The sequence below is a fragment of the Gymnoscopelus braueri genome (genome assembly GCF_963280865.1).
Source record: "Gymnoscopelus braueri genome assembly, chromosome: 12".
In the NCBI taxonomy this organism is placed as follows: Eukaryota; Metazoa; Chordata; class Actinopteri; order Myctophiformes; family Myctophidae; genus Gymnoscopelus; species Gymnoscopelus braueri.
In genome coordinates, this window is record NC_137614.1 from 43,702,016 (window position 1) to 43,709,859 (window position 7,844).

A 7,844-nucleotide genomic window follows, 5' to 3' on the forward strand; every position below is an offset into this window, starting at 1 on the left:
GCCAATCAGGATGGAATATGAAAAATCGGACAGAACCATCTTGATCACTTGACTATAGAGATAATGGGTACCGATTTGCATGATGATTGGACAACATTTGTAGGAGTAATACAACAAAGAAAAGTTTTGAAAAAATCGGCCTCCTGGTGGCGCTATAATAGGGCAATGTTAAAGGGTGGCATTTGTTCTTCAACTTAGTGCAAATGTGCTTGTAAAGTGTCACCTCAATCGGACGCTGCGTTCATGATTTGTGGCATTTTGTTCAAAACGGGCCACTTCTGCAAACTTTAGATGTCATTGTTAGCCAATCAGGATGAAATATGAAAAATCAAACAGTTCCATCTTGATCACATGACTATAGAGATCATGTGTACCGATTTGTGTGAAATTTGGATAGAATGTGAAGGCTTAATATCCAAAAATGTGTTTTACATAAGTCGGCCTCTTGGTGGCGCTATAAAAGGCAAATGTGAAAAATGCAGGGCGGATGTTTTTCCTTGGCCTCTAGGGAGTGTGCGTGCAAAGTTTCACGCAGATCGGTGCAGTTATAGTTAAAAACACAAATCAGCCTTTTATAGCGCCACCATGAGGCTGATGTGAAAAATGTCAGGTGGCATTTCTTCCTCGGCCTAGTGGGAATGTGTTTGTGAAATTTCACGGAAATCACAAGCTGCGTTCATGATTTGAGGCATTTTGTTCAAAACGGACCAATCCTGCAAATTTTGGAAGGCAACCTTAGCCAATGAGGATGGAATATGGGAAATTGGACAGATCCGTGTTGATCACATGACTATAGAGATACTGTGTACCGATTTGCATGACGTTTGGATAAAATCTGTAGGAGTAATATTAAAAAATGGGTTTTGCACAAATCGGCCTCCAGGTGGCGCTATAACAGGCCCATGTGAAAAATTTGAGGCACAGGTTCTGAATTGGCATCCAGGGAGTGTGTGTGCACAGTTTCGCAGCAACCGGGCCAACGGTGCCGGAGATTAGCTGGTAACACACGGACAGGACACACGGACACACGGACGGACGGACGGACGGAAGGACGGACAGGGGGTAAAACATACTCTCTCGCAATGCCTTTCGGCCTGGCGGAGACAATAAAGTGTGTTTGTACTCACGGACTAGAAGGCAGAGAGATGTTCTCTCCATGCTGTCTTGCTGCTCTCTGACTGACTGAAAGTGAAGACACACTGACTGACTGATGACTCCTCCTACTGGGAGGAGCTATGCAGGGTGGTCCATTGATGAGGGGGCGGGAGGCGGACCCTGCAGGAAGACATGCTCTGTAATGACACCAGAAATACCATATGATAGGTGTTATGTTATGATAGGTACATTTACCACACATATTGCAAATAATACACATACTGAAACATATAACATCATATTCATGTAATAAAATGCTTCTTACTGTGAGGTGAGCAGAGTGAAGAGTGAAGAGCTTCTTTACAGAACTCTGCCTCAGCCAGAGGAGAGTAGATCTACTCTATGTAATATCTGACTGGCTGAAATGGACCTCTGGGACCCCTAGTGGGTCCTCAGAGTTACTACAAGAGGTAGTACATGTTTCTGTGATGGGAAAAGGTTTAGTTTTTTGACAAAATGTAAATGTCTGAAAACACAACAACATGAATCCAACATATTAGCAAAAATAATATGCCAATAGAATAAAACAATTATAATAACTAGAAAATATTGTTCCTAAAGAAACAATGTGTGCTCGCTTTAAAGTCGTATTAGGCAGGTCCAAAAGAAAAATGATTTTTAGCAACCTCTGCTGGTCATTACCGTCACTGCAGGTATTTTGTTTATTCCTGCATAACCCAGAATTCCATTTGTTTTCAACGGAAGGCGGAAGCGTTTCAAAAAGCGTTCTATTAATTGTTTTATACTATCTGCGGATTGTTTCTCTTAGCCAGTGGAGCTTTAGTTACAGTGAGCTGTGCTTTCTTTTGCTGTTGTTTTTCCATCTTCAAATCCTATAATTCCATAAAAACATCACAAAATTCCTTTTAGTTATTGCTTGGTAGTTCCGGGCCAAACAGGAAACGGTGCATTTCCGTTTCCGGCCAGATGACGTCATTTTCGCGGGAAAGAAGCCCCTGTGCACTTTTAATAGAAAATATATTTATAAAAGGCTTTCGGGGGTGAAATTCATGGAATGGGTGTTGTGAAACATTTGCCACTCACAAAAGATATACAATTTAGCTTTAGTTTTTTTGAAAAAGTTACCTAGTATAACTTTAAAGCCAAAAAACTGTAGTTATAAAAAGTACAAATTCAGTTTGACTTGGTATCTCTGTCTGTGTGTTGTGTGTGGGTGTAGACTTAGATCAGATTGGGAGCACCCGTTATGTGTGTGTGTGTGTGTGTGTGTGTGTGTGTGGTGGGGGGGGGGGGGGGGGGGGGGTGATAGGGGGGTATGGGGTGTGGGGGTGGGGGTGAGTTGTGTGGGGTTATGTTGACCAATACACACCATTAGTGTTAAATTGGAGCTTGAAATGTACAAAATTATTGCCATCAAAATTTCACCCAGGGGGAAACCATGCAAGACACCTGCTCATCGGGAGCAATTAGGGGTTCATCGTCTTGCTGAAGGACACTTCCACACTAACTCTGGGGCGGGGATCGAACTGGGAACCTCACGGTTGCCATCTAGCCACTCTACCGGGTTCGCAACGTTTTTCCTTCTTTTTAGTATTTTTTAGCCTTCTCTTTTTTTCCTACACCGTCGGGTGTCTAAGGAGTTATGATAGACAAGCACTTTTGGACATCAGCACAGCGATTGCACACAGAATTCCGGACTTTTTTGCCGAAAACTCTCCACACGGCTTTGTGGGGGGAGCGCTCCCCTTTGTCCCGGCTGGGACAATAACACGGAAGCGGCGAAGACGACGTCGGCGACCGGGTCGACGAGGAACAAGAGCGGGCCTCCTCGTAAGAACAACAAAACGTGGATATAAACCTGCACTGCCTTCAATCCTGCTAGCGAACGTTAGATCTCTGTGTGAATCAAGAACAGTGACCACTATGGACGACTTACTGGCGCGCGTTAAGTATAACACTGAGACGAGGAACACGTCGATTGTTGTGCTAACGGAGACGTGGCTAACTGAGCTAGCATCTGATTCTTCCATCACTCCTCCTGGCTTCACCGCGTACAGGAAAGACAGAGACCCTGTACTGAGCGGTAAGCAACGTGGGGGGGGGGGGAGTTTGTGCCCTGATCAACAACAACTGGTGCAAAGATGTTAAAATCCTAGATAGCCACTGCTCACCAGACCTTGAACTTTTAATCATAGCCTGCCGTCCTTTCTACCTACCACGTGACTTCAGCATTGTGATTTTAGCCGTTGTTTACATTCATCCTGGAGCTAATAAGGACACAGCTATGAGGGAATTACACCAGGCTATTAGTGCACAAGAAAATCGTCACCCGGACTGCGCAGTCATCTGCCTAGGCGACTTCAACCGGACAGACCTAAAAAAGGTCTTTCCCAAATTCCACCAGCATGTCACCTGCAGTACCCGCGGTGACAATATTCTTGACCACTGCTACGCGGCCACGCCCTTCAAGGATGGATACAAAGCTCTCCGCCGCCCACCGCTAGGAAGCTTTGACCACTACGCCATCCAGCTGCTACCTGCCTAAAAAGGGAGCCGGTCGTTGAGAAGGAGATCCGAATCTGGTCTGAGGACACAGACGCTATGCTACAATCCTGCTTCTACCAGACTGACTGGGGGATGTTTAAGAACGCCGCTGGGAATAATATCAACGAACTCTCAGACTCAGTCACTGGCTTTATCAGTAAGTGCATAGACGACATAGTCCCAAAAAAGACAGTTCGGATCTATCCCAATCAGAAACCATGGATGGACAGCGGAGCACGTGTACATCTGCATGCACGGGATGCCCTCAACACCGGAGCAGCCCAGGGATGCGTGCTGAGCCCTCTCCTCTACTCCCTGTACACGTATGACTGCATAGCCACACATGTCTCCAACACCATCATAAAGTACGCGGACGACACGACAGTGATAGGCCGAATCGTCAACAACGACGAGTCTGACTACAGAGAGGAGATCAACTCACTGGCACTCTGGTGCCGGGAGAACAGCCTCGCTCTTAACGTCGACAAGACCAAAGAACTGATCATGGACTTCAGGAGGCCGCGGAGAGACCACGCGCCCATCCTCATCGACGGTGCTGCAGTGGAAAGGGTCAGCGAGTTCAAGTTCCTCGGAGTACACATCGAGGAGGACCTAAAATGGGAGACGCACACCACACACGTGAAGAAAAAGGCTCAGCAGCGACTGTACTGGCTCCGCCGCCTGAGGAAGCTCGGAGTAGGACATCGCATCCTCAGGCTGTATTACAACAGTTCGGTTGAAGGCGTCCTAACAGGCTGTGTCACGGCCTGGTATGGGAACTGCACTGCCCGAGAAAAGATCAGCCTACAGCGAGTAGTGCGATCGGCAGAGCGTATAATGAGAAGCGAGCTCCCAGCGCTCCAGGATCTGTACAAAAAGCGGTGCGTGGTCAAAGCCAAGCGCATCATCAAGGACAAGCACCACCCAAGTCACAAACTGTTCAAAACCGTACAACGACCGCGGCCGGGCAAGGGGCCCTACCGCAGTATCAAGAGTTCCACCACCAGGCTCTGGTGCAGTTTTAACCCGGCTGCTGTCAGAATGCTGAATGAGGCATGAGCCTTGTTCAGCAGCCTGACAACAGGCGGTACTGCCCAGCTGGTCGCAGACTTTCTGGCTCTTCCTGAACACACCTGTGGATTATACCAGGGACAAATGACTTGGACTTAGCTCCCCCTCGGACATACCTGTGGACTACACCAGGTACAAATGACTTTTTTTGTTGCTCTCCCTCATGGAGCTACTTGCGGATTATACCAGGGTCAGTCCACCTTAGGTGGACACGCACTGACCTTTTGCACCTTAATCCCATGTATAACACACTGAGTTTTGTCTTCTTTATTGTGCTCTTTTTTCTCTAAGCACCTTAACGTTCATAAGTATATCATGCACAGTATACATACATTGCTGCTATGCTCAGGCACCTTAGTTTGTTTCTTTATCTCAGGTACTTTGTAAATATGTAGATAACTTATTTGGCCTTCTGTTGTTCTCTTGTTTGATCTCCTTCCCACTTGCCCCCCACCCCTCTTCTTCTTCCTCCCCTCCTCTTCTTTCTATGGAATTTAACGTTGCGATGGGAATGATGTACAAAAACGAATTTCACCCACTTTTTTACCTTGTAAACCTGTAATGTGACAATAAACCTGATTCTGATTCTGATTCTGATTTCATTATCGAAAGAGTGGGCAAAACCATACCTATATTAAATTGTTTATAGGGTCAATATAAGTAAATAAATATATGATAGCCTTTCCACAGGAGCAGATTTTTCATATTTATCACACATTTTGTTATTTTCCCCATACGTACATGACCGGTGAAAAAATGACAACATTTCAAAAATAGTTATCATAATGAAACTTCCCCAATTGATTACTTACATGAAGACAATGATTTATCGTATTACAAGTTTTCTGAAATTGTATATTTAAATATGCAAATGAGGCATTAGGAAAATATGCCAGAATTAGCACATTTTTCCAGGAACATTGGACAAAGCCAGAGTCAACATTCTTATTTAATTTTGTTTTTAACGAGGGAATATTCAATATCTGGCTCAATTTTGGGGCTCTGGCTCATGGACTAAATGCCCAATTTGCATATTTAAATACGTACCAAGGCTATATGAATGGTCAACTCTTAACATTTCTCTCCAAACTGACTGTATCCAGTCAGTTTGGAGAGAAACTGTGTCGACACTGTGTAGCCTGTAAATATTCTAAGAAAATGAACACATTTAAAAGTGCAGTCACTAACAGCTGCACGATTAATCGAAAAAAGATCGTGATCTCGATTCAGACACCTATGCGATCTCGATTTTAAATTATGACGATTTTCTTTTCTTTTTTTTCCCCCTTATATTTTTATATTTACAAGAGAATTGTGTGAGAATCGTGTGAGAATCGTGATCTCAATTCTTATGGAGGAAAATCGTGATTCTCATTTGAGCAAGAATCGTGCAGCCCTAACCATCAGACAGTTTGTCAACTGTAGTTCTTCAAATGTAGTCTACATGATTTCCTGTAAATGTAATCTCCAGTATCTAGGCAAAACATCCAGACCAGTCCGTACACGCATTATAGAACATAGAGTGCCATCAGACGCAAGGATATTAAACCTCCTATTGCAAGACACTTTATGGAAGCCGTTTTAAACACAAACAGGTTGACCAAAGTGCTGTACAGCATGATAAAAACAACATAGAAATAAACAGCATTGCAAAAACATTTCAAAAACAGTTAAAGTTAAAACAATGTCATTGTTTTAACAAGTTAAAACAATGACAGACCACAAGATAAGAGTATGGGGGAGGGGGGGGGGGTACATATGGGGTGCAGACTAGATGGAGAAACATCTAGGGTGGATCAAAAGCTAGAGAGAAGAGGTGTGTTTTGAGTCGGGATTTGAAAGTGTCCAGGGAGGGGGCGAACCTAACAGTGGATGGAAGGCTGTTCCACAGATTTGGGCCAGCCACAGAAAAGGCTCGGTCGCCTTTTTGCCTCAACCGGGCGTTCAGAACCTTGAGAAGCCTCTGGTCAGAGGATCTCAGTGGCCGGGTGCTGTCCGGGGGGCCCAGCAGTTCAGCGATGTAGGATGGTGCTAGTCCATTTAGTGCTTTACAAACAAATAAAATAATTTTAAAATCTATTCTAATCTGACTGGCAGCCAATGGAGGGAGACCAGTACAGGGGTGATATGGTCCCGCCTACGGGTGCCAGTGAGCAGTCTGGCGGCAGCTGGAGGCGGGAGAGGGAAGAATTAGCAACCCCTGTGTAGAGGGAGTTGCAGTAATCCAGCCGGGACGTGACAAGGGCATGGATCACTTTCTTAAGGTATCACTTTTTGATAGGAAGGATTTTATTTTTGCAATTTGCCTAATTTGGAAGAAGCTTCCCTTAACCACAGAGTTTATTTGTTTATCGAATTTTAGGGCAGAGTCAAATAGAACGCCAAAGTTTCTTGTGTATTTTTATGAAGGGGGACAAAGATGTGAGGGAAGCGGAGATCTCTGCGGTTTTGTCTGGGGGGCAGAAGAGTGCAATTTCAGTTTTATCGTCATTCAGCTTGGGAAAATATGTGGACATCCAGGACTTGATTTAGAGAGACAGTCAAACAGGGGTTTTAGGGAATGGGTTCTGTCAGGCTTTAGTGGGAGGTACAACTGGGTATCATCTGCATAGAGATGGAAAGAGATGCTATGTTTACGGATAATGGAGCCTAGGGGAAGTATGTAGAGTGGAAAAAGGATGGGCCCAAGAATTGATCCCTGGGGGACCCCGCAGGTGAGGGGGGCTTGAGAGGATGAGACAGTACCGGTCTCGACTGAGAAGGATCTGTCATGGAGGTAGGACGTAAACCAGTTTAACACTGTGCCCTGGATGCCAATCTCATGGTTGAGTCGAGAGGTGAGAATGTTATGGTCTACAGTATCGAACGCAGCACTGAGGTCGAGCAGCACCAGAACTGCACAGTCACATTACATTACAGTCATTTAGCAGACACTTTTATCCAAAGCGACTTACAATAAGTGCATTCAACATAGGTAGGGAACGAAACTACTAATCACCAGAAGTCTTAAGTGCATTTCCTGCAAAAACAAGCAACCAAGAGTATACCTAGCGCTAAGGTAAAAGTGCAATATATCAGCTACCTACTTTCTTAAACAGATGTAAAATAGCAAA